Raw genomic sequence first — 26,754 nt, 5'->3', positions numbered from 1 at the left:
GCATTCCTCGATGGACATACCTGTCGATTGTAATCATCAATCAGGGAGTGATCCAGAATGTCCCTAGCAGAATGTCTCCTCCGGAGCATAACCATCCCAATCCACCAAGTATTGGAATCCGCGTCCCTTCTTCTCGAATCCATAATACGCTTAACCAAATAAGTGTATTCCCCATCTATGAGACGCGGCGGGGGAGAAACCGGGACCGGTGGGTTAATAAGTGAATGAAACACAGGTTTTATTTTAGACACATGGAAGGCGGGATGAATTCCCCTGTACGCAGGAGGAAGTTTGAGGCGGACTGCCAACGGACTAATGATTTTGGTGACATTGGATGGAACTCAGAGGACAAGGGAATATTGTTGCGCTCAGATGAAGGCTAGTTGTAAGTCCAGGTGCGTGAAAACCAGTAAAATGTAGAAGAGACTGTAGATGGTTCGCACTCTGAAAGACTAGACAAAGTCTTTAACAAAAAGAATCAATCATTTATTTAGAGCAAGAGCAGACGTTCCAGCCATCCAGCTATTCTCAATGCTCATAATGAATCAACCACAGACATGCAGTCAATTAATACCCGATAGATAATCAGGAAACAAGTAACAGGTGCAAAGGGAGGGGCTTCAGCCCAGACCCAGAGAACAAGTAAAAACACAATTATTTTAATAGAAAAGTTAACAATATTTATCTCTAAAAAAGAATAAAGACATTTACAGAAAACATGAATAGTTTATCTCTTCATTCATCCCTTTCGGGAAAAGGCTGTTGAGTTCAAAAATCCAAAAAGATTCGCTCTGTAGCAGTTTTTTATCTACATCACCACCTCTTCTTTTAGGCAAAACTCTTTCAATGCCCAGAAATTTCAGGTCAGAAATTGCATGCTTAGCTAGTTGAAAATGTTGGGAAACAGAAGAAGTTGCATCACATCTCCTGATTGCACTCAAGTGTTCCAAAATTCTCGTACGTAAAGCCCTGATAGTTTTGCCTATCAGGTCAAGATAGTCAGAGGTGCGGCTAGTTGGCTGTAGTTGATAGAAATTGGCGAACCCCAGAAACCTCTGTAGGGCCTTATGGGAATCGGGACTTGGCCAATCTATCACAGCCCTAACCCTAACCTAAGGATCCATACGCACTCCCTAAAACGAGACGATGTACCCTAGGAAAGGAACAGACTGTGCATGAAAAATGCATTCCTCTGCCTTGACAAAAAGCCCATTCTCTAGAAACCTTTGAAGCACTCATCTGAAGTGCTGAACATGATCCTGGAGAGAAGATAAAAAAAATCTTTATCTCATCCAGGTAAACCTATATGAACCGGTCAACCATATCTCTCAGCACGTCATTAACGAGTTCTTGGAAGACCGCTGGGGAGATGGACAGCCCGAAGGGTATTCAAAGTGCCCCCTAGGGGTATTAAACGCGGTCTTCCATTCATCGCCCTCCCTTATGTGGACCAAATGATAAGCATAGGGTAAATCCAATTTTGTGAAAATGGATGCTCCCTCTAACCATTCGATGGCTGAAGACAAAGGATAAGTATTCTTTACCGTGATGTTGTTCAGCCCCCGGTAATCGATACACAGTCACAGAGATCCATCCTTTTTCCCACAAAAAAGAACCCTGCCCCCGCCGGAGATGAGAAAGGATGAATGAACTTGGATGCCAGAGAATCATAAATATATTTCTCCATAGCCTCCCTCTCTGGAACAGAAAGTGAATATAATTTACCCTTAGGCAGAGTCTTACCTGGTACTAAATCTATGACACAGTCGTAAGGACGATGCAGAGGTAGAAAAGCAGCCAGGGACTTACTGAACACTTCCCTCAGTTCCTGGTACTCCTCAGGCATGGTAGAGAAATTTACTACCTTTTCCATGAACACAGAAACAGGCACAGATGAAAAAGCAGACACAAGACAAGACTTATGACAATGGACACTCCAAACAGACAAGGAATTTTGTATCCAATCGATACTGGGATTGTGGAGAGTGGTGACCAAGAACTATGGGTGCAAGTGGTGTGTCCAGGAGGAATGTAATGTTCTCGGAGTGATTGCCAGAGGTGATGAGGGTTACGGGTCCGGTAGTATGGGAAATGAAAGGGAGTTGCTGTCCATTTAGCACATTAAGGTAAATCTTGTGAGTGAGGGTAAACATTGGCATGTTGCGTTGTCGTGCCAGTTTAATATCCAAAAAATTACCTTCAGCCCCAGAGTCCAGTTGTGCCCTAGTGTCGTGCTTATGGGTTGCCCACCTTAGTCTTATCGGGAGGTGTGTAGAGGAGGTTTTCTTAGTGGAGATCCCACCCGATAGTAGCCTTCTTGTTACTACCGGGCTTGATCTTTTACTGGGCATGAGTGGATGAAATGGCCTGCCTCCCCGTAGTAGAGGCAAAGTCCTAGGCACCTCCACCTCTCCCTCTCCTCCCGGGAAAGCCAAGCTCTACCCACCTGCATAGGCTCGGGATCAGAAACGGGGCTGACCATGTCCTCTCTGTCCGTACGCGCATCCTCTGTGCTGCGAGATGGGGTTCGCTGATGGAAACGGCTCGTGCGACTCAAAGGCGCGTCGACCCTTAATGCTAGTTCAATTAGACCGTTAAGTTTGGGTGGAAGGTCCAGCATGTAGATCTACTTCTAGACATGGTTAGCCAGCCCATGTAGGAACCAGTCCCACTGCGCCTCCTCGTTCCAATGGCACTCTGCGGCCAGGGTGCTGAACTGGATGGAGTACACTGACACCGAGCGGTCCCCCTGGCGGAGATCAGCGAGTAGTCTGGCTGCCTCTCTACCTGCCCCCGCATTGTTTAAGACCCTCCTCATCTTTTCTGAGAGTGCCTGGAACGAGGGGCGGCATGGATCCTGATTTCCCCACACTGCCATTCACCACCGAGCCGCCTTGCCCGACAGAAGGGTGAGGACAAATGCCACTTTGGTCTTCTCCTGACGAAACATCTGTGGCTGCAGTGAGGAATACATCAAGCAACGGGTAAGGAATGCTCTGCAATACTTGCGCTCACCTGAGTATCCCTCTGGTGTGGGTAAATGGGGCTCATGTTGATGAGGTGGCTCGGGAGAAACTGGTAGCACGGGCAGTGGGGGTGGGGCAGCTGGGCTTCTCAGATGTTGGAGTTGTTGGTTGAGCTCAGACACCTGCGCCTCAAGAGCTTGGATCGCCCGACCTGTGTTGGCGATGCTTTCCTCTTGTTGATCCATCCTCTCCATGCTATGAGAGCCGAACTCGTCCCAGTCAGTAGCGCCTGCTGCATCAATGATGGTGGTCAGATCGTTCTAGACAACATTGACGCTGAAAACAGGGGGAGAGTGGCAACGATCACAAGCTCAGATGGTGTGTGTTGCAGGGAACTCGGTGTAAAACAGTAATGATCCTCGGTGATCCAGTGCTGTAATCCCAGTGAAGGTGCTTGTGATTCCGGTGCAGGGAACAAGAAGACTCGACGAAGAACAACGGGGGAATCCACGATCCAAAACTTAAATAGACACACACAATGGGACGCAGGTGGTGCACTAACGGAGATTAATGCCACAGTTACATTAGAATGCATCTCATTCTAGTTTCAGGGGCGGCGCGTCGGTCCCATCATGAGGCATGTGGTCCGGAGCGCGTATGACCAAGGCATCGTTTCAACTGAACTCACTCCAAATATATGAACTTAACCGGTTTTTGAATACCTTATATTTAAGGTATTCGTTTACGTCTATATTAGGGTTAAATCGTTGGACTTTAAATGGAATCTACTATCATTTAAAAAAAAAAAAAAAATTCACAGGACAAGCGAGATGACAGTAGTGCCGACTACATGAACTAGCAGTTTTAAATATAGTTTTTTTATATTTAATGACAGTTTATCAGTACGTCCGAAAGTATATTTTTCGATTATTGGTGATTAATTAGGCTCTTTTCGTGCACCTGCATGGTTAAAATGGCAAATAGTAAGCTCAGACAAGTATAAAGAATTTTTCTCTTACTCCACCTATGCACGATTACATTGTTGATATCTACCATCGATCTCACGTGCTGACAATATGACGATTCGACCACGACCACATCGCCGATAAATGGCACCTAGTTCGGGTACACTGGCACAGGAAATCCAATTTATTTTTGCACGCTTAATTTAGAATACAATGTCTGCACCAAGATTTTTCGGACTCATTATCGGAAGCAGCTTATTGGATTTGCAAAACAATTATTCAAGTAAGCCTCACAGCGTCTACCCTCGTAAACAACCAAATCATCAACCAAATCATCCTTAGTATCGAACTCCCTGCCAGGCACTGCAAGAGTGCTCCCGGTTGAGCCAACCTTTGCCTTCTCCGCTCAACTATCAGCAAAGCTTACTCGTATGACATCGCGAGTATTAATCTCCTGTCAGATGCTTTCCCGCTTAAGCAATCTTGGACTTTCCATCCGACCACCAGCGACGCTTAACCGATTAAAAAGCCTGATTAACCCAAAAAAAAAAAAAAAGTCAGTCAGTCAGCGACACTTACCTATCGAACACCAACGAGTACATCAGAGCTAAAACAAATTCTCCCTCCGATGGCAAGATGTACCCATCCAATACCGCAAGTTACGCTTTTGCCGAACACCAACGGGTGCTTCGCAGATAAAACAATCTCAATTTTCCATCCGATGGCTGGAGAGACTACCCATCTGGTGTCGCAAATTTAATAAGTAAATAAATAAATGAAAAAAATAAAAATAAAAAAACACCGGATGCCGGCCATAGCCTCCCGGCCAGATAACCTTATCTTTTCTATCCTATGGCCGGCAAGGCTTCTCTCTTCAATGCCAGGAGCTCGAGCTCCCATCGGATGCTGACGAGAGCCTCCCGGCCAGACAACCTCACCTTTTCCATTCTGCGGCCAGCAAGGCTTACCCGTTCGTTGCCAGGAGCTCACACTCCCTTCGGACGTAGGTGAAAGCCCCCGGCTACCCTTTTGCCATTCTGTCTTACGTACGGAGAGGTTTACCCATCCAATGCATGGAGTCAGGGCTCCCATTAGATGTAGGTGAGAGCTTCCCGGCTAGATAACCTTATCTTTTTCCGTCCTTTGGCCAGCGAGGCTTAACCATTCGATTCCGGGAGCTAAGCTCCTGTCGGACGAAGGTAAGAGCCTCCTGGCTGGACAACCTTTTCCGTCCTTCAGCCAGAGAGGTTTACCCGTTCGATTCCTGGAGCTAAGCTCCTATCGGACGTTGGTCAGAGCCTCCCGGCTAGACAACCTGACCTTTTCAATCCTTGGCCAGCGAGGCTCACCTGTTTGATGCGAGTGCTCCCATTGGATGCTGGCGAGAGCCTCCTGGCCAGCCAACCACGACCATTCCACGTGGTTTAGATCACAAAAACCTACAAGCAAGCCATTCGATGCCGCAAGTACCAAACACAAATAAACCCTCCCTCCTTTCTACGGTCGTCAAGGCTTACCCATCTCTTGCCGTGAGTAGCAAACTCCCATAAGAAGCCGACGAGAGCATAACGACCACACAAACTTACATTTTCCATCCTACGGCCTGCGAGGCTCACCCAGTTGTTTATGGGGAACAGGACGTTGGATGCTGGCAAGAGCCTCCTGGCCACCTATCGTTATCTTTTCTGTCCCACATCCGGAGAGGCTTACCCGTTCGATGCGTGTGCTCCCTTCGGACGCCGGCAAGAGCCTCCCGGTTAGACAACCTTACCTTTTCCTTTTTTATGGTCAGCAAGGCTTACCCGTTCGATGCGCATGCTCCTTTCGGACGCCGGCCAGAGCCTCCTGGACAGACTTCCTTTACGTTTCCACTCTACGGTTGGCAAGACTTAACCCGTTTGATGCGTGTGCTCTCTTCGGACGTCGGTAAGAGCCTCTCGGCCACGCAACTTACCTTTCCATTTGACGGTAGGCGAGGCTTAACCATCCGACGCTACGAGTCTCGACCTCTCGCCAAATCCTGCAAAAAAACAAAAACAAACAACAACTCTCAGCTACCCTCAGCTACCCTCACATCTTTTAACCCCCGCCTGGCGAGGCTTGCCGGTTTCGATGTTCTGAGTTTAATGCCCCATCAGATGCCACGAGAGTCCTCCCAGTAGGGTTTTCCTTTCCACTCTCCCTATCCGGCGAGGCTTACCCGTCTGATGCATGTGCTCCCTTCAGACGTTTGGCGAGAGTTCTCCCGGTCAGGCCTATGCTTGCTGGCCGCAAGTGAGTCTCATCCATCCGATGCCGTGAGTCGGGATCTCCCTTCGGATGTCGCTAGAGTCCTCCTTGTTGGCCAGTCCAAAGCTTGTTATCTGCCAAACCGATAGGACCCAGACATCCTGAGTCTCAATCTCCTGTCGGAGGCTTCATGGGCCCTCTTGGTCAGCATTAGGCCCTTCACACACTGAATAGCAGGGGCTATCAGCCAGTAGGGCCCGTACACTGACACCGTGACCTATTCAGGTCGAGGCAACTCGGGTCCTCCCGGACGGGCACCACAACCACGCTGCTCCTCCTCATCCTCCAACGCCACAAGCTCCAGTTGACCGGGCGCCAACAACTACGTAGTTCACTAGCTGCAGCTGGTAGGGCCTACTCTCCCAACGCCCAAGTCGCTCCCTCCGGAGTACGTAGGCCCTTCCAGCCTGCCAACGAGACGACTTCTCAGGAAACCAAATCAGCCCCCGCCAGTACTCTATGCTTTTTTGGGGGGGCATTCTTTAAACTGGCGGCTGTCCTCTTGTACATTTGTTTTTTTGGGGGGTACTCTAGGTTCGGGCCATTCCCGAGCTCTGAGCCCTTCCCCGGACAGCACGCCAAATACGCACACCATACCTCAGCTAATTATATGTAAGCGTGAACTAGTGAAATTAAATTTTATTAATAAGATTCGGGAGGAGCGCGTGAGATACTTAGCCTAATCAACACAGGTGGACCATAATCAAGTAATCAATCCCATAGTATAAATATTGCTGACTTACCTCTATCCATTGACGGTTTATCAGCATCCCTCCTCCACCCCATCTCCTCACTTTGTGTTCACTTTATAAATAGAGGGGGAAGGGGGGGTACTCTAGGTTCGGGCCATTCCCGAGCTCGGAGCCCTTCCCCGGACAGCACGCCAAATACGCATACCATACCTCAGCTAATTATATGTAAGCGTGAACTAGTGAAAGGTCATTTTCTGATTTTTTTTTTTTTTTTTGCAGCCTCAGATTTCAGGTTTATAAAAAGTTGTATCTCAGCCAAATATTGTCCTCCTAACAAACCATACATCAATGGAGATATTATTTATTCAGATTTCAGATGATGTATAAATCTCAATTTGGATTTTTCAATTCAATTTCTCAATTTGCTTTGTCTGCTTTACAGCCACTGCATAAAAATATTTTTGCATAAAACCTGTTTAAACATTTTCATTTACAAACTGTAATCAACAACTTCATATGTGCTTGACTCCTGCTGGCCTTAGATCTGATTATTCTTATTATTAGAAACTGAGTTGCTAAGTGACCTTACAATGTGTCTTTCTTATTTCACAGCAACCGCATGAGCATGTCAAAGCCTGATCTGGGCTTCTTCATAAAGATGTTTATTGTGTTTCATCTGGTTTCGATAATGACACTTTTTGCTTTAAAGGGCTCATGCACTGCATTCACAATATTTGTAATATTCCTGGAAGTGAACTTACAGTGTTGGTAGGATTTTTACATCAAAAGCAGTCATAATTGGAAATAAATGGTTTAGGTTCAGGGGTTATAGAATAAATTCCCACTGCTAAATGCCCATGGGTAACATCTTTGCATATGGAATAACTGTTATGAACACGAGTTGAATAAAATGTACAGTATGTTTTTATATTACAGTCACATCTTACATGTCAAAAGATCAGTAAAATTTAGATTTCTCTATTTATTGCTTTAACTGAAGATCAAGAACAAATCCATGTGCATTTTAACTTGTGTACAGTTATTTGTTAATGAAAGCCAAAACATATATACAGTACATAATTCAAAAAGACAGCATTTGGCTTTAAGATGGATGAAACATAATGTAAACAGTCTGCTTTGGCTTTTAATTATACATTTAAATGTAACATTAGTTAAGTAGTGCTTAAGACAGTTTATGACTGTCATGCACGGAAAGCAAGATGAAAGCATGCTTTATGCTTTAGTGTTTTCTAAAAAGCGCCAGGCATGGTTATGAGTTCTCTTGAAGGAGAGTTTTGTCACTTTGGCTCACAGCTTTGCATGATGGGATGTTTGTGTATGTGTGTGTGTGTGTGTGTGTGTGTCTTCATATATCTGGCATCCATGGGATGCCACTGACAGTCTGTGCCAGGGCTGTTTCTCATTGGTTGCTACGGTGACAGTGCACCTGTTCCTAGCAGACAGATGGGTGTCAATCACCCACAGCAATGGCTGCCACAGTGACTACACATACACATGGCGTGTGCAGCTTTATCATCACTGCATGATCATTTTTGATCATTAAAATGAAATTCTTGTCAGTTTACCTCTCAAAATATCTTTACAGTCAAGTGATGGTAAGGGGGACAAAAGTACAGACTGGAGACAGAGGCAGTGGCACAGTTCTGGTTTGGTTTTATCTGTAATATCTGCATGGCTGTTCAGTGCTGTGATCTGGGCTGGTTTATGACGGTGTTTGAGTCACTAAACAAAATTGATGGAGGTTTAACATATATGCACAAGATACTGCACTGTTTGCATGACTAAACAAAGCACATTTCACGGTTAGGTGCAAAAAACGAGCTTGATGCTCTGAATAAAGTCAGTTTTTTTGTTCTTTTTCTAAAGGTTAATCACCACCTACACATGAGAAACCTCTATTCTTGTCAGCAGGCGAAGCCAAATATTATATGAGAGGTTTTGTTTTATTTTCCAGTTCTAGATACTTGATGGCAACATTTGTCACATTTAGTAAATCCACTTTTGAAGAGTTTTAATTCCCATTTGGTCTGATTTCATTTTGTAGCAGTAATCATTAAATTAAATAGTTATGTTTGTTTGTTTATTATATTATACAGTAAGTTGCATTTATTTATTTATTTAATATACCAGAATGGATAAATCAACAATCCCCACCATTAATTTAATTTAGCCTAAATTAATCCTGAGGATTTCCAGTCTGGAACCAGTGGTGGTTTGTAGTTGTTAATATATTGATTTAATTATAATACTTTTGATTCTTATAACAGATTGAGGGTTTAATGGTTGAACTACAATCTGTGGAGATTCAATTGATACACCTGGGTTTCTGTAAACTATGTAATAGTTCTCGCTCTAAAAATATGGAATCTTCATTGCTTTCTAAAAGTACTTGCACCATATTTGTGGAAAGTGCCACACAGTATAGCAGCCATCACTCTGAAAATCACCTTATTTCTCCCTCCTCACTGTCTCCTCACTGTCTCTCCAGTCTGGCTTACATATTCAGAGTGCTCAAGGCTGCATCCCATGCCACTGCAGTTCATTCGGATCGAAGTCGTTTGATTGTGACGAGCATGGTCAGTGTCGCTGTCAACCTGGTGTGACTGGACAGAAGTGTGACCACCTCGCTCCTGGACACTTTAGCTTTCAGGAAGGTGGCTGAACACATACGAATTCACCTCTGAACCCCTGTCCCTCTGTAATTCAGTCCAGGTCCTCCCATGCATTTGGATTTTTATTTGTACAAACAATATATCAGTAATTCCAGCTTTAAAGATACAGTTCACTAAAGAGCCAACATGTCCCTATATCTAAAACTATGCTCAGTTTTACCACATATAAGATACCACATGTATTCTTATCAGATGATCTAAGCCTCTATCCACATTCATTTTAATGCCCCTATTCTCTTTCTATTTTAACTTAATAATATTCTGCAACATTATTGAACTGGAGTAACACTATCGGATTGTTTGAACTGAATCAAGCTGAGTAATGACATGATAGTCTTCTGTAGAGCTGCTTCACAGCTGAAATTGAGTTCACTACTGTAAATGAAGCATAACAGATGCAAGTGAAACATGTAACCGCTTGATCTATGGAAGAGCAAAAGGTTGTGCACCAACCAATCAGATATTAGGTAATGGCTTTTAGATCCCAGCCTATTTCCTAAATGTGGATGTCAACAAACCTGACCTGTAAGCGCTACAGTTTTCATCTTCAATGTTCATTTAATTAAGAATAATGCAATTCTCTTTTGGGATAGTGTGTAAATTTGCCCATCTCCTTCCAGCCGGAGTGTCTTCTGTCACACTATCACACTGATATTACCACTGCAGAGAGGAGAGCAGGCGCTGACATTTAGAACAGGTGCTCAGCTGTGCTCCGCAATTAACCTGCTCTCTGTTTCTGTCTGTCTCGCAGCATGCCAGTGTGCCCATGTGGGAAATAACTGTGACACTAACACAGGTCAGTGTATCTGTCCATCCAACACTGTGGGAGAGAGATGTGACAAATGTGTGCCCAACCACTGGGGTAACGACATCAGCAGCGGCTATAAGGTACAGCTTATTCTCCTCCCGCCATCACGGCTTCACTCTGTATGCTCTTACTGTGTATATTTATCTTCTGCTGAAACATCATTATTATTCATCCTCTGTAAAGCCATGTCGAGGTGAATCTTTGAGTTAATGTCGCAGAGCAGCAGATCTGCAAATGTGACTTTTAGGTGAAAGTGCTATTGAATGTGATTCATAATCATTGTTTATTGCATATTATCCAATGGCACATATGTCACACAGGTTAACAAAAGGTTGGTAATCATATCAACTTTATTGTCCCTGTGGCATACAGAGTTTGTAAGGACAGGAAGGTATCATCTAATAGAACAATAGTATCAGATTTTGTGTTTCTGGAAAAAAAAAAAAATCCGGAAGCTAGGTTTGTAATTTGCTAACAGCAGCCCAACGTTTTTTCATAGCCACATAAGCATTAGCGTCCGGAGGTACATAAACTGCAGCAGCAACAATGCAAGTAAGCTCACGTTGTAGGTAGAATGGCCTGCACTTGATAATCAGGAACTGCAGATCAGCAGAGCAGTAGGTATCAACAATGACAGAGTCTTTACACCATGATTTGTTAACATAAATGCATACTCCACCACCCTTGTTTTTACCAGAGGTTGCTGCTACTCTGTCAGCCCTGAAGAAAGAGCATCCAACCATATGCACCACGCTGTTAGGGATATCATTTCAGAGCCATGTTTCAGTGAAGAACATAACATTGCAGTCCATAAGCCATTTCTATGTGAGGGTCTAGATCTTTAGTTCATCCATCTTGTTTATCAGAGACCATACATTGGCAAGGAAGATGCTGGGCAGAGCTGGTAGATGTGGGTTTAGCCTAACCTTAGCAAGCAGCCCTCCATATTTTCCCCATCTTTGTTTACGATCTCGACACTGACACCGAAAACTTTCGGTCGGTATGAGTGATCCGCTTGTCTACGGTGATCTCTGTAGCTCCGGTGTGAGTTCGCTGAAGTCTAAAGAGTGATCTAAAACTATGTTGGAACACCTTTTGTTGATGTCCAGAAGTGACTGTTTACTATAGCTGTAATTTGCATAACTGAATTGAGCAAACACAAAGAAAAAAAAAAAAACCTGATTAATTAACACTATTTTCCAAAATCTGGAAAGACACTGAGCCTCGCGATGTGTTCTGAACAGTTAAAATGTGCATTGTTCTTTAGTAAAATCCTCCATGTCCTATGGAATCTTTGCTTGATTCCAAAATAATATATTAGGACAGAAAATGCAAGTCATAGTGCATAATTTGTATTATCAATGTGAATGTTAAAATCTCTGAAAATTAGCGCTTTATCAACATTTACCAAAAGGTCTGAGAGGAAATCTGCAAATTATTTTAGGAATTCTGTATACGGCCCTGTTAACCAGAGCAAGAGATACATTAGATTTCTTATGCATATCTGACAGTGTAACATTAAGCAGCAGTATTTCTAATGAGTTAAACCTGTAATCCTATTTTCTGGGTATTCTGACGGGGCTCATGTTTATAACAGTAGTTTGGTGGAGTAGACTCATTTAGACCAAAATAATCATTTGGTTTTAGCCAGGTTTCAGTCAAGCAGAGTATTCAAAACTATTATCTGTGTTCATTTAATTTACAATAACAGCTTTGGGTGTGAGTGATCTGATGTTTATGAGCCCAAACTTTAAAATTTTACTTAAATTTTACTTTTACTTAAAACATTTTATTTAAAATTACTTTACATGTTTCTGGTTTAATCACGATAAGATTCTTTCTAGATCCTACATTAAAATTTTATTTTGACCTCACTATTCGGGGAACGGACACAGTCTTAATAGATTGGACAGCGCATGTACTTATCATTTAAATGGGTAGAACAAAAGCAATCATAGCAGTTTTTTTAGAATTGGCTTACTAGTCATATGGAGTGTAGCTTCCTGGAGATGTTCTGCTCCGACTCTGCTGGGGTGCAGACCAACAACAACAAAAAAGCCTAAGACGCTCCCAGAAAAGATTCCAAATATTGGAAACAAAGAGAAGTTTCTGTTATTTACACATTGACAATAACCATTCATTTAAAGCAAAAACTCTACTGAACCTTTCATGTCTTCATCGATACATGTTGAGTGGTCTCACCTGTGGTGTGCACGTTACCTTCAGCTAACGTAGCACGGACGTGTTGGACGATGGAGTCTCCGATGATCCCAGTGTTGGTTATATGATCATATTTTCTTGACCTGTTAAAGAATCTAGCCACTACATTTTGGACTACCTTGCAGGACAACCACCTACCAGTGTATAACTATAGTCCAGTCTAGAGGTCGTAAATGCATAAACTAGCTTTTCTGCATCAGAAACAGGTAACATGTTTCATTAAGATTAAAGCAATGGTAATGTGTGTGAATAGAGAATTAGCAATGCATGCGGGATTAGCGGCAATCACGCTGGCGATGCAAAAGGGCTATAAGCTAAATAGCATACTCGGAAATCAAAATAGAACTAGTGATAAGAAGGCGCTCTGATTGTTTTTGTTGTAGAATATAATAGAAAATATATTAACACATAACCACACACAGTATGGCACTGTGTATGAATATACAGTGCCCTCCATAAGTATTGGAACAGTAAAGACAAAATTGTTCTGTTTGCTGTGGAGTCAAGAAATGTGTAAATATTATATAAAGATGAATATGAGACAAAACTACAGAATGTCACATTGTATTATTGGGTGATTCAACACAAATATGTTTTACCAGCTAAGAAGATCAGCACTTTTAGAGTTTCATCTGACGTTAGCGTAAGTATTGGAACAGTTGCCTCACAGATTTTTCTAAGTGTTCAGCTGTGTCCTGTTGAATTAATTCTTCAGGTACTAAAAGCAAGGAATATGTCTTATCAGTTATATCCGTTGCTTCTGCATTCTACAGTAAGTCTTGCATTCGATGATGACACACACAAACCAGGATGAAGACGAGGAAGCCGACTGAAATAAAAGCAAGCAATTTGGATGCTAAGAGAAAAGAGGAAGTCAATTAGAACTACAGGAAAAACAAAGAGCATGGAGAAATCAAGAGTTTGGAAACTACTGGCATCACCAGCAACCAACGACGACCTGATCGGCTGAGAAAAACAACAGTAGTTGTTACAAATAATAAAATACATACAAATAATAAAAGCTGTGAAAATAAACTCTAAATTACATTTCTGTAAAATCACTAACAACTTCCAGAAAGCTTGGGTGATGCTCTGTCAATCTACAGTCCGCAGGAGAATTTGACACAGAATTACAGAAGCTACACAGCAAGATGCAAACCTCTAAGCACGAAAAAATAGAAAGGGAAGATTCTTCACAGTTTTGAAACTGAGATGATGGACCGATCAGAAAAAGATTAACCTTTATCTAAGTGATTGGACATCAAAGTTGTGGAAAAAAAAGGGAACTGCAAATGATCCTAATAATCCTAAACTCATATGTAAAGATTGGTGGAGGTGGTGTCATGGCATGGGCATGCATTGCTGTTTCTAGAACAGGACCTCTTGACCTCTTGACTTAATGTATGATGGCAGTAGCAGAATGAATTTGGAAGGGTACAAAATCATCTTTTCTACCAATATTCAAGATATGCAACCAAACTCATTAGAAATCACTTCATATTAGATCAGGACAATGTCCCAAAACAATCTGCTAGTTCAGTCAAGGACTTTATCAGGGCAAAGAAATGTAGAGTCTTAGATTGCCCAAATCAATCTCCAGATTTAAATCTGATTAATTAATTTCACCAGCTGAAGAGGAGACCAAAGACAGAAACTCCCCAAAACAATCAACAGTTAGAATTGGCTGCATTAAAGTCTGGGAAAGCCTTTCAAAGCATAAGATCAAGAGTCTGCTGATGTCTAAAGGTTGCAGACTCGCTGCTCTGATTGCATGCAAGGAATCTGCAACTAAAAATTAGCTTTTAATCTTTTACATCTGCCTTAAATCGACTGTTCCTATACTTATGCATCAAATAGTCAAATAGTGGGGTCAACTCTAAAAGTGTTGTCCTTTTATTTGGCACTGAATATATATATATATATATATATATATATATATATATATATATATATATATATATATATATATATATATATATATATATACACTCACCTAAAGGATTATTAGGAACACCATACTAATATTGTGTTTGACCCCCTTTCGCCTTCAGAACTGCCTTAATTATACGTGGCATTGATTCAACAAGCTGCTGAAAGCATTCTTTAGAGATGTTGGCCCATATTGATAGGATCGCATCGTGCAGTTGTTGGAGATTTGTGGGATGCACATCCAGGGCACGAAGCTCCCATTCCACCACATCCCAAAGATGCTCTATTGGGTTGAGATCTGGTGACTGTGGGGGCCATTTTAGTACAGTGAACTCATCGTCATGTTCAAGAAACCAATTTGAAATGATTCGAGCTTTGTGACATGGTGCATTATCCTGCTGGAATCATCAGAGGATGGGGACATGGTGGTCATAAAGGGATGGACATGGTCAGAAACAATGCTCAGGTATGCCGTGTCAGGTTCAACTATTAACCATTCAATGCTGTTAGTCATTTTTTAAAGTATGGAAGTTTTAAATAAATACAAACCATTTATACTGTTATTTTACAGGATTATGAGTGCTTATGATTGTTAACCAAAATATATGTTTTAATTATTGTTTGATTTATTTGTTGGTTGTGATGGTGTGGATGAGATTAGGACACAGGTGTTTGATTGTGTGTGTGTTTTGATGGCTTTCTTAATCATCTTGTCCCAAGGTGGGCTGAGATGCTCTGGTTACCAGGGAAACAGTAAATATTAATAAATATCAAGTGCTTCCTAGCTGTCATTCTCCCTCAACCATATTCACAACAGGACATAATTAAGTGTGTAGGAGCAATGGAGAGAGACAAAGATAGAGAGAAAGCACTGACGCACAGAGCCAGAGACGCCCCTTGTTTGTTTTTAATAAGGGTTTCCTGCACATTCACAAACTCTCTTAATCCTCGAGACAAACAGCAGAATATGGCTAAAGGACGCTTTTCCAACATGATGAAATCGACAAACAAATTAAACAAAGGTTGCAGTCCAAAAGTTAATCTAAGTTTCTGAGAGGAGTTTGGAATCCTTTAGCTCATTTAAAGGAAAACCAGAGATTTTTTCTAAGTCAGTGAGTCGTGAGATTGTGTGTTGATGTGAGGGTAGTTTAGGCGTGCCTGTGGGGTTCCTCACACACACATTTACCAAAATATGCCTCTTAATACACACACAAATAAATCCTAAAAGACACTGATGCTGAAACACAACACTATTACACTATTTTGTGTGGCAATTTCACCCTGCTTACTTAATAAATATCTCTGGAGCCCTAATGACTATATATATATATCTTCTTTGAGATGTAATAACTTTCTCCACCTTTGAAATGTCTGCTGCATTAACCAATAATAATAATACAACCCATTTCTCACAATCCAATCTACATTAGATTCGGCTGAATATTCTGTTTCACTTATAAATATTAAGTTAAATTGTGAATGCCATTTGTTGACCTTGTCAGTTCAAAGTTCAGGTCTTGTTTAAATTAACTCAGCTGATTGATTAGTGTTTGTGATGTCCTGTTCCCTTTTGTTGTCCTGGTGTATAGCTGACTCTGATGCCAGAACAGACCGTTCTTCCTCTCATGGACAAATCCAGTCGTCAGGAGATCACAGCGGGTGTGATTGCTAATGCTGATGTCATCCAGCAGCATCTGCGTGAGCCGAACTACTAGAGACTGCCAAAACAGTTCAAACGCTCAACGGTCAGTTTGCCACCAACATCCTCATATACATTATAGACACACACAGATGGAAAATGGTTCTGGTTCATGACGGACACCATGCTACATTGTCACGGGAACATGCCAGCTGAACATAATGAGGAAATTGTTGTTCCTTTGCCAAATGCATTCCAAATGACTACATAATGGCACGGACCTGGTGGTTTTTTGTTAAATGTGAGCCAAAATCATCACAATTAAAAGAACCAAAGACTTAAACTACTTCAGTCTGTGTGCTTTGAATTTAATACACGAGTTTCACAATTTGAGTTGAATTACTGAAATAAATTAACTTTTCCTCGACATTCAAATTTATTGAGAAGCACCTGTAAATATGTGTATGTGTATGTATATATAAAAAATGTCTGTATGTTTTCTGTGTAAATATGCTATAATGTAATTTATTGCTGTGAACAAAGCTGACTTTTCTGCACCATTACTTATGCGTATTTATTGTCAGGTAATTTTTTGAAGATTACTCAACCTCCATTTGTAAATATGCCTGGGCCAGATAGATTTTTGGAAAACGCTGTCCACCTGATAGTGACGCAAAGATGTCTTCAATGCGAGGCAATGGGTACTGGTCCACCTGCAAGACAGGGTTAATTGTGGCCTTGAAGTAACCACAAACACGTACCTCACCACTTTTCTTGACAATTGGAATTATAGGTGTGGATCATTCATTCATCTTGGAAGACTTGTACAGATTGCTCTAGCACATGCTCTAATTTGTCTTGTACAGAGCACGTGGTTACCTCGGGGGTAACTTGCATGGCTTTTATGGACTGCCAATTGAGCCGAATTATTCTAAGCCCAATTCACATCCAAATAAGGGTACTCCACCCTTTTTCAGCACATACAGGTCCAGAGTGCACTTTTTGTTTCCACATCTTACTCCGACCTTAAGTTTTTTCATTGGAGCAATTTTCTCTCCTGTGTAGGTCTTAAGCATTATGGAAGTGCGCCTCAATTTTCAGTTTGTCAAAATGACCTTTGTAATCCTTGTATGAAATTATTGACATCGCTGATTCTGTGTCAAGTTCCATCTTCATCTTCCATTTTATTCCTTCAATAATAGGAGTCACCTAGATAGTTTTGTCCCTTTCTGTTACATTTTCAGCTCTCCTCCTCTTTAAACCAGCATTCAGCAGGGTCAGCAGGCACCAGAGTTAGTTCTCTCTCAGTAAGCAGCTTCTTTTGCTTGCTCTCACTGTGCAGTTCGCACACCAGACTATCTCTGAGCGTAGTGAGACAACCCATCGCCAAATTGGCAGTGCTCTACGAGCTTCCAGAGCTCGGCCATGCACGCCGTTACAGATTCAGTCTTTTGTTGATTACGCTTATGAAAACGAAAACGCTCCACGATTACCAAGGGCTTTGGATTATTATTTAAATGTTTTCTCAGCTGGCTTCACTGGTGCGGTTAAACTGCGCAAGAGGTTGTATGTTTTCACCTCCATTACACTCAAAAGAATGTGCAGACCAACATGAGTTTGTGTTGTAGCATTTGCTGGAACTGCCGCAAAGTCAAATGCACTGCCAACAGCTCTAGGCAGTTGATGTGCCAAAGCAGTCAAGTCCCTGTCCAGAGCCCCAAAGATGCCTGCCCATTGCATGTAGCTCCCCAACCCATACTGGAGGCATCTGTCATGACAATAACATGCCGGGACACTTGTTCTAAGGGCACCCCAGCCCCGTAGAAAGGCAAGGTCTGTCCAGGGGCTGAATAGGTAGTGACAGTCCAGTGTGACTCTTACACAAAGTGTACCGTGATGCCATGCCCATTTCGGGACTCTGGAGTGTAACCAGTGCTTAAGTGGTCTCAAATTAAGCAATCCGAAGAGCATTACTGCAGATGCCATATGCCCCAGGAGCCTCTGAAAGTGTTTCAGAAATACCACATTCTTGCCTCTGAAGGTACTCCGGCAGTTCAGCAATGACTGGGTGCTCTCGTTGGTGAGATGCGCTGTCATAGTCACAGAGTCTAATTCCATACCAAGAAAATCGATCTTCCTCATGGGGGAGAGTTTTTTTTTTTCCCAGTTGACCCAAAGCCCCAACTGGCTGAGGTGCTGAGCACCAGGTTCCTGTGATTACACAACTGTTCTTATGACCAGGCCATGATGAGCCAGTCATCGAGGTAGTTTAGGATTGTAAGGGAAACAGGTCAATTTAGCTCAAAGGGAATCATTTAAGATTTTAAAGGGAATTTGAACAGAATCACTGTTACACGGCTGATCACTGAGACGCCCTGCGATTCACTGAACGAGTCGTTCAACATCAAATCTGCACTGGATGTTATTATCCAAAGTATAGTGAAAACACAATCTATTAGCACAGTAACAAGATCGGCCGTTTAAGACATTAACTTGTAAGAACAAAATACAAGATACTTCTCTTTTCAATATGAATAAGGCTTTATTAGATAAATCTAACACATAAGCACACACACTCACACATTCATACAAGTTGCAGGAAGATCGAAAGTAAGGGAAGGATGAGTTTAAGAGAATGAAATTTTGAAATCCCAAGTTTACAGCAATACATGAAATTGCATAGACATGAACAACCATCAATCACTTAATTAACCCTCGCATTGAGTTCCTCAATGAGGTTAAAATTATATTAGATACACCAGTACAAATGTCTGGAGGAACTACTTACGTCTCCTGTGTAAAGTTGTCATTGAAAGGGGATTTCCCGATGTCGCTGATTGGCTGGAAGTTCCGTAGTTGTTTAGAAGTTCAGTAGTGACGTCTTGGGAAGCCCGTGGTTGGGCGTTGGCTGAATACGTGAAGTTGTGTGGCTGGTTGAAGTTGAACTGGCACTCGAGGTCAGACTCGGAGACACAGTGTTACAAAACTTAACTCAGAACACGAAACTCTCAAGCGGAAAAGAACAGAGGTAAAGTTTGCCGAGACTAGGTGGTGTTTCTTCTCATCGTGGCTAAGTAGCAGCAGGCATGCAGGCAAGGAACCACGCTCAAAGAACAGTGATTACTAAAAACATGGCTAGAAGCAAAAGCTATAAGCAAACTAAAAGCAAACATGACTAATATCAAAAAGCTAAGAAGCAAAGCTAGAAGCTAAAAGCAAGATTGTATGGTGTCCTAAGTATTTAAACTGGCCTGTTGGCCACACCTCAAATGTTGTCCTGACCAATCAGATATTTTCTTTGCTCGGGGGATCATAAATCATATGTTATCTTATTTACATTTACATTTATTCATTTAGCAGATGCTTTTATCCAAAGCGACTTACAGATGAAGACAGTGGAAGCAATCAAAAACAACAAAAAGAGCAATGATATATAAGTGCTATAACAAGTCTCAGTTAGGTTAACACAGTACACGTAGCATGGGATTTTAACTAATATAATAAATAAAAAGTAAACAGATAGAATAAAAAAATAAAAGAATAGAGCAAGCTAGTTAGAGGTCTTTACACATACACACACATACATATACAATTGCATAATAAATTAAAAGAAAATAGAATACAAAAATATTAGAAAGGTAGTTAGATTTTTTAAAGAATAGAATTAGAATAGTGAGTGTTAAAGTTAGAGGGTCAAATAAAGATGGAAGAGATGTGTTTTAAGCCGATTCTTGAAGATGGCTAAGGACTCAGCTGCTCGGATTGAGTTGGGGAGTTCATTCCACCAGAAGGGAACATTTAATTTAAAAGTCCGTAAAAGTGACTTCGTTATCTTATCAAGCATGTGGTCCGAATTTTCCCGCCCTTGCAGGGTCTAATTTTGGACATGATTCCTATAACAAGAATATGATACATTTGACAAATAATTGATGGTCATGACTGTTTCAAGCTAACAGATTCAAACACGTACACACTAAACATGTATATGTATCCTTAAGCTATCCAATAGTTATTAAAAGACATACACAATGAGTGATTATAACATGATAGTCAAATGTGTGGGTTACATATGAATCTATATATATATATATATTAACCTTTATTTAACCAGGGAAATAATCACATTGAGATAAATATCTCATTTACAAGTGAGCCCTGGCCAAGGTAGCAGCACACAATATACATAACTACATAAAACAAGTTACACAGCAATAAAGCAAGATTAAACGTTAAGAGCAAGTAGAGACAGATTTGAATGTTTGGTTGAGATATAACTTGAACTCATTAATTGAAATAAGTACATCAAGTTTCAATGATCTTTGGATCTCATTCCAAGCAGCTGATGTGCTATAAATAAAAGCAGTTTTTCCAAACTCTGTCTTCATTAAAGGAACATTTAAAAGAATATATCTACTTGAACGTAGATTATACCCTTGACTATTAAAGGTTAATAGACTAATTATATATTTAGGAAGCTGGCCAACTAATGCCTTATACACAAGTATGAGCCAGTGCTTGTACCTTCTTATATGAAGTGAAGGTCAACCTACCATTTCATACAGTGCACAATGATGAGTGTGATATTTTGTGCAAGTCATAAATCTTAGAGCAGAGTGATAAACAGAATCTAATGATTGTAAGAGAGCTTTAGTGGTATTTCTGTAAAAAAACATCTCCATAATCTAAGACAGGTAAGAACGTAGATTCCACCAACTTTCTCCTGGCTGACTGTGAAAAACATGCACTATTCCGAAAATAAAACCCCAGCTGCAACCTTAACTTAGACAACAGTTGTCTTATCATTCAGTTTTCTTATCATTCAGGACTAATTTTAAAGAAAATAGGTTAGGCTGAACTAATTCAAATGCTTTCTGCAACTTTGAAATGTAATTGTCAATAGAAGATGCAAAACAGTAAATAATGGTATCGTCGGCATATAAATGAATACTTGCGTCTGATAGATTATCACCAAGATTGTTAATATATAATGTAAACAACAGGGGACCCAAAATGGACCCCTGTGGCACACCAGATTCAATGGTGAGCTTATCAGAAAGAGACCCCTTAATTTGCACTCTTTGACACCTATTCTTTAAATAGTTCCTAATCCAACCTAATGCGGTTTCAGAAATACCAATACAATGTAAACGCGACAAAAGAATACCTTGATTGACCGTATCAAAAGCTTTGGCCAAATCAATAAACATTGCAGCACAACATCTTCCAGTATCTAGGGTGCAGGTAATGTCATTTAAAACTTTGATAGTAGCAGTTACTGTACTATGATTTTTTCTGAAACCGGACTGAAACCTAGATAAAATGCTATTGTTAATTAAATATTCCTTTAGCTGTTCGGTAACAATAGATTCAAAAATTTTAGCCACAGCTGATAGCTCTGAAATCGGTCTATAATTATTTAAAATGGTTGGATCACCACCTTTCAACAGGGGTACAACCAAAGCAGATTACCAAACATCAGGAATAATATTCTGTTCCAACAATAAATTAAAAATATAAGCTAATGGGCCAGCAATGATCTCGGCAGCTAATTTAAAAAAATATGTCTCGATTTCATCAGGCCCTGCAGACTTCTTGATGTCTAAATTTATTAGACCTTTTAAAACCTCACTTCTTGAAATTTGAGAAAAATTAAATGTCGGACTATCTTCTCTCAGAAAAGATGGATTTGGTATAACGCTCATAGGGATTTCTTTGAAAATAGAACTTGAAGAAATAAAGTGCTTATTAAAAATATTTACCATATCCTTCTTATTATTAATGAGACTATCTTTTACTAAAATTTGGTTAGGAAAATCATTCGGTAACGTGGAGGGAGAACGTGATTTGATGGTTTTCCAAAATTGTATAGGATTATTCAGATTTTGTGAGGTTTCTTTTAGATAATAGTCAGATTTAGATCTGCGTACAAGAGCTGTGCATTTGTTTCTCAATACTCTAAATGCTACCCAGTCTCTTTCTGTATCTGAATTCATCGCAATGGCCCAAGCCAAATTTCTTTCATGAAGGGGTTCAGATAATTCATTTGAAAACCATGGATTTTCGCGGCCTTTTACTCTAAAAATCCTAACAGGTTCATGTCTGTTCACAATCTTCAAGAATAAAGTGTGAAAATACTGCCATGCAATGGACACATCAGGTAATAAAAACAGTCTGTCCCAGTCAGATGTAAACAACTCATGCAGAAACCCCTGAATATCAAACAATTTAAAGTTCCTTTTTATAATAATTCTAGGTTTTACTTTGGGAATTTTACAATTTCATATAACCACTATAGTGCAATGATCACTGACATCATCAGGGAAAACCCCTGAATAGGTGTATTTATGGGGTTTATTTGTTAGTATAAGATCTAATAAAGTGGACTTGCTTGAGTTCTTATGATTTGGCCGTGTTGGTGAATCAATGAGTTGAGTAAAGTTCACAGAATCACAATATGCTTTAAACTGATCTGAATTTGAGGTCAGCCAGTTCCAATTCAAGTCACCCAATAATAAAAGATCTTTAGAAAGTAGGTCAGTTAGGACAGCTGACAGTGAGGTGAGAGCATCACTGATAGCTGCTGGTGGTCTATAACAACCTACTATACATAGATGACAATCCTTTCCATATTCGAGGTCGATAGCCAATAAATCAAACTGTTTAGGGAGAGAGACTGCTTTAAGAACAGTTGCATGATAGTTTGATTTAATGTATATGGCAACTCCACCCCCTTTACTTTTACGATCAACTCGAAACACATTATACCCTTCTAAAGCTATATCATGGCTTGAGATTGATTTTTTAAGCCACGTCTCAGAGATAACCAAAACATCTGCTTTAGTTTAGGCCCATATTTGTACTTGATCTAATTTTGGCAACAGGCTACGAACATTTAGATGTACAATGCCAAGGCCTGTTCTATTCGAAAAATCTAAAGGAGTTAAAACAACTCCCACTGGACCAGGATTTGGATTAATACCGGCCAACAAAAGCAGCAACATTATCAGATATCGCTGCCTTACATTTTTTGATGTTGTACTACATTGATCATTTCGAGAGTCCGATAGAGAGATCTTAGGGATGAGAGTAAAGATGAGTGAGTTCTTTGCCCTTGTGTCCATTAACACGGAATTACTAACAGCCCGGAATATAAAAATAATGTCCGTGCATTTGGATGGAAGAAGCATATGGAGACGCGACAAATGAATCGCTTTTTCTTCCCATAGTCCCATAGTCCAAGCATGAAGATTACCGTGCAGAAAAGCAACACCTTCATATTACCAGTGTTTGAAACCAAAATTGTTCAGACTAAATCCGAGACAAATTAAGCTCGCTCGGACAGCTCCACGACGGAGGCTCCCACAGTAGTGCAGTAGTGGGAACTCATGTTGGTTGGCACAGAAGGCATTGCACCCTGGCTCATCACAGCAGGACTCTCGTGTCCCTGAAGGGACCGGACAGATATGCGTGGAGAGGCATCCGATCATCTGGCGGTGCACCGAATGAAATGCTGGAACCGTTACGAGCCGAGCCATCGAAATCACTTGGGAGCTGCAAGGGACATTCGCTGCGGGAGAAGCTCTCACTGTGACCCTCAGACCCTCAGAATTGCTGAATCAACAGGGACACCACTGTTTGTGCTTTCACGCCAACCAGGGACAGCGTCTTTCTTCCAGTCAGATCAGAAAGGCTTTGTGGCGAATAAATCATTCACCCACTCGCCTCCAAAACAAAAATCTGATGAGTCGATGCACCTGTCGCCTATTTATACCCGTATGCAGGGAGTGGCTCAAGTATCTAAAATTAAGTGGCGTTTTCTCTGAAAATCAAAGCGGATTGGGGCTCTCAAGTAAACTCCTTTTGTCATCACAACATAACACTTAGTGACCGACAAATAGGGACCTACAACTTCAATCATCTCTCAAATTACCATGAAGAACCTTGTTTATTATAGTTAACTAAAACTAAATCTATCTATCTATATATATCTATCTATATATATATATATATATATATATATATATATATATATATATATATATATATATATATATATATATATATATAAATGTAACTTGTAAATATTGTAACATGTATAAACATGTAAATATTTTCAAAGTATATACTGTCTGGTCATGATTAATCATTTGATAGCACTAGAGTGTATATATATATATATATATATATATATATATATATATATATATATATATATATATATACAGACATAAACACACACATCTACTACACATCTACATCTGTTTCCCCAAGGCAATTAGTTCACCTTGTTTAGACATATTAGTAATTTTAAAAAAAACACACACACAATAGAATTACTAAAACTTTAACTGAAATTAAAACAGAAAATATTGAACCAAAATGTAAATTAATAAATTTATCCAATTAATCAAAAACTATAACTAATATAACTATAATTAAAATAGCACTGGGAAAAACTAGTTTCATAAGTTGTGGCTTAGTTGTGTGGCTCATATATGTTTTGGATTGGTGTGCAGGATTTCTGAGATCACCTTGCAGGTGGCTGAGGTGGGGAGACCCTCAGAGGACAGTGAAATCAGACTGAGAAATATGACTGTCCTCTAGGATATGTCGGTCTCTTCTGTGAGGTAATTTTTTTGTGTGTGTGCAATATTTGACATGGCAGTGTTGAAAGGTTGTGATGTGTAAAATGTTGTAAATGTATTACCCAACTCTCTTTTGGTCAGATCTTATAGTGTAATCTCAAGCAAATGTCATAATAAAAATTCTAAGGACACACATTTTCATATATTTTATAATGATTGCATAGTACGGCTGAGATTGAACTCAATCTGTTGTTAATACCATTACAAAAAGCAACTCTTAAAATTCCCAGTAAAGTAATGCAGTTTCCAAATAGATTTAACATGGCTTCCTTGTCACAATAATGAAGCTGCTTTAAACAGTGCTGATGTGCCCTTTCATAACAGGGCTCTAGGAACACAGCAGCTCTGGAAAACTGGCTGAGTGTAGAGAGACGAACAGCTGGGTGTATCGCTGCACGCCGCTCATCATTACAGCAAGTGTTTCTGCTTCTCAGACTGTTAATGTGTTAAAGCGCTCTCTTGCAGCCAGTCTCCGCCCACAAAAGGGCTTGTGTGAGATCTTTAACAAGCTCAAGTATGCGAGACTCCGATTACAGATCAGCGAGTGTCAGTTGTTCACATTCAGGCTGGACGAGGCAGCGTGGAGACAGATGGTCCTAACTCTGAAATGCTCCATACTGTGCTTAATAAAGTATTTTTAAAAAGGCGTTTAGCAAGTTCACCCTGAACAGATGGTGTACTAAATTGACGCAATTAATTTTGAAGAGCGAGGGTGAGAGGGAGTGTTGCTATGGTTTCAGCAGAGGACTATTTTTCCCCCATATGAATTTTCCACGTTCCTGCTTACTAGTTTAATGACAATTATTATCTGTGTCTGCAACCTCTTCCATTTTTACACATTAACTGTAGTAGTGTCATATCCAAATGCCACAGCACTATGCTAACACATGTGCTGCAAAATGAACAAATTGTACAGATTCATGTTTTACAATTTGCTATAATATCTATGAGTCTATGTGTCTCCATTGTCAGGTTCTGAAAGCACATACAGTTCACCAGAAACACATTTAACTGGTTGTGTTTTATTTTACTATAAAATGTAACATAGTAAGGTATAGAGTAATGTGCTATATTCTAGACAAAACTATAAGCATGAGCTGAGAATTATCAATAATTATGCACTAAAATGTTTTTATCTTTTTTTTTTTTTTTTACTATGCTTTACCTTCAAATGTATTGGCCATCATTTATTTTGTGTGGAGATATCCATACAGTTATCATTAATTAATTTTACCATCATGAATAAGCAAAGGGCAAAGAGCAGTTGGAAAGTTCTGTGTGACTGCTGCTAGGGGACGTGGTAATTGTACACAAATTGGAGATGGCTAAAAAGATGGCTAAAATAAATTAAAGCTTTGAAAACAGAACTACAGTATTAACACTATAATCTAACAATGTCATGCAACATTGACATTTGTATAATAATTTGATGTATTATGGAAGAAAATTACCTAGTCTGCATTAGGGTATGCTTAAACAACAACTTTATATGAAAATTTGAAAAAACATTTTACAACATTGACAAAATTATCCCTGTTTACACAGGTCAGCGAAAGTGTCTAAAAGTGCTCAATTACTCATGCTGGACCAGTAGTTGGTGATGTATTTAAGTAGGTTTTATTTAATTTTAATTTTAATTTTAATTTTAATTTTAATTTTAATTTTAATTTTAATTTTTAATTATTAAAAAAATTATGTATTTTAGAAGTTTCTTATCACGATTATAGTGACTAAAATTATAATGGTTATCTATTATAATAGTATTATTAAAGTGTGCTGGAGAGGGAATCTTTTGGAATTTGAAGATCAAGGTAAATTGTACTTAATTTGTGTACCGGGAAACATACAAGTATCTTCTGTTGCTTACGAAGGGCAGAACTAAATGGAAAAAAATTATATTTCAACAAA

General features: G+C 40.1%; 1 pseudogene; it reads left to right on the top strand.

Moving 5' to 3' along the window:
- LOC127983549 (laminin subunit alpha-2-like) overlaps positions 1-26,754 on the top strand; it is a 186,525-nt pseudogene that overhangs the window by 95,282 nt on the left and 64,489 nt on the right.

The sequence above is a fragment of the Carassius gibelio genome, chromosome B20, assembly GCF_023724105.1.
Source record: "Carassius gibelio isolate Cgi1373 ecotype wild population from Czech Republic chromosome B20, carGib1.2-hapl.c, whole genome shotgun sequence".
Taxonomy (NCBI): domain Eukaryota; kingdom Metazoa; phylum Chordata; class Actinopteri; order Cypriniformes; family Cyprinidae; genus Carassius; species Carassius gibelio.
Note: the sequence above shows the minus strand (reverse complement) of the source record. Positions and strands in the feature narration are given on the sequence as shown.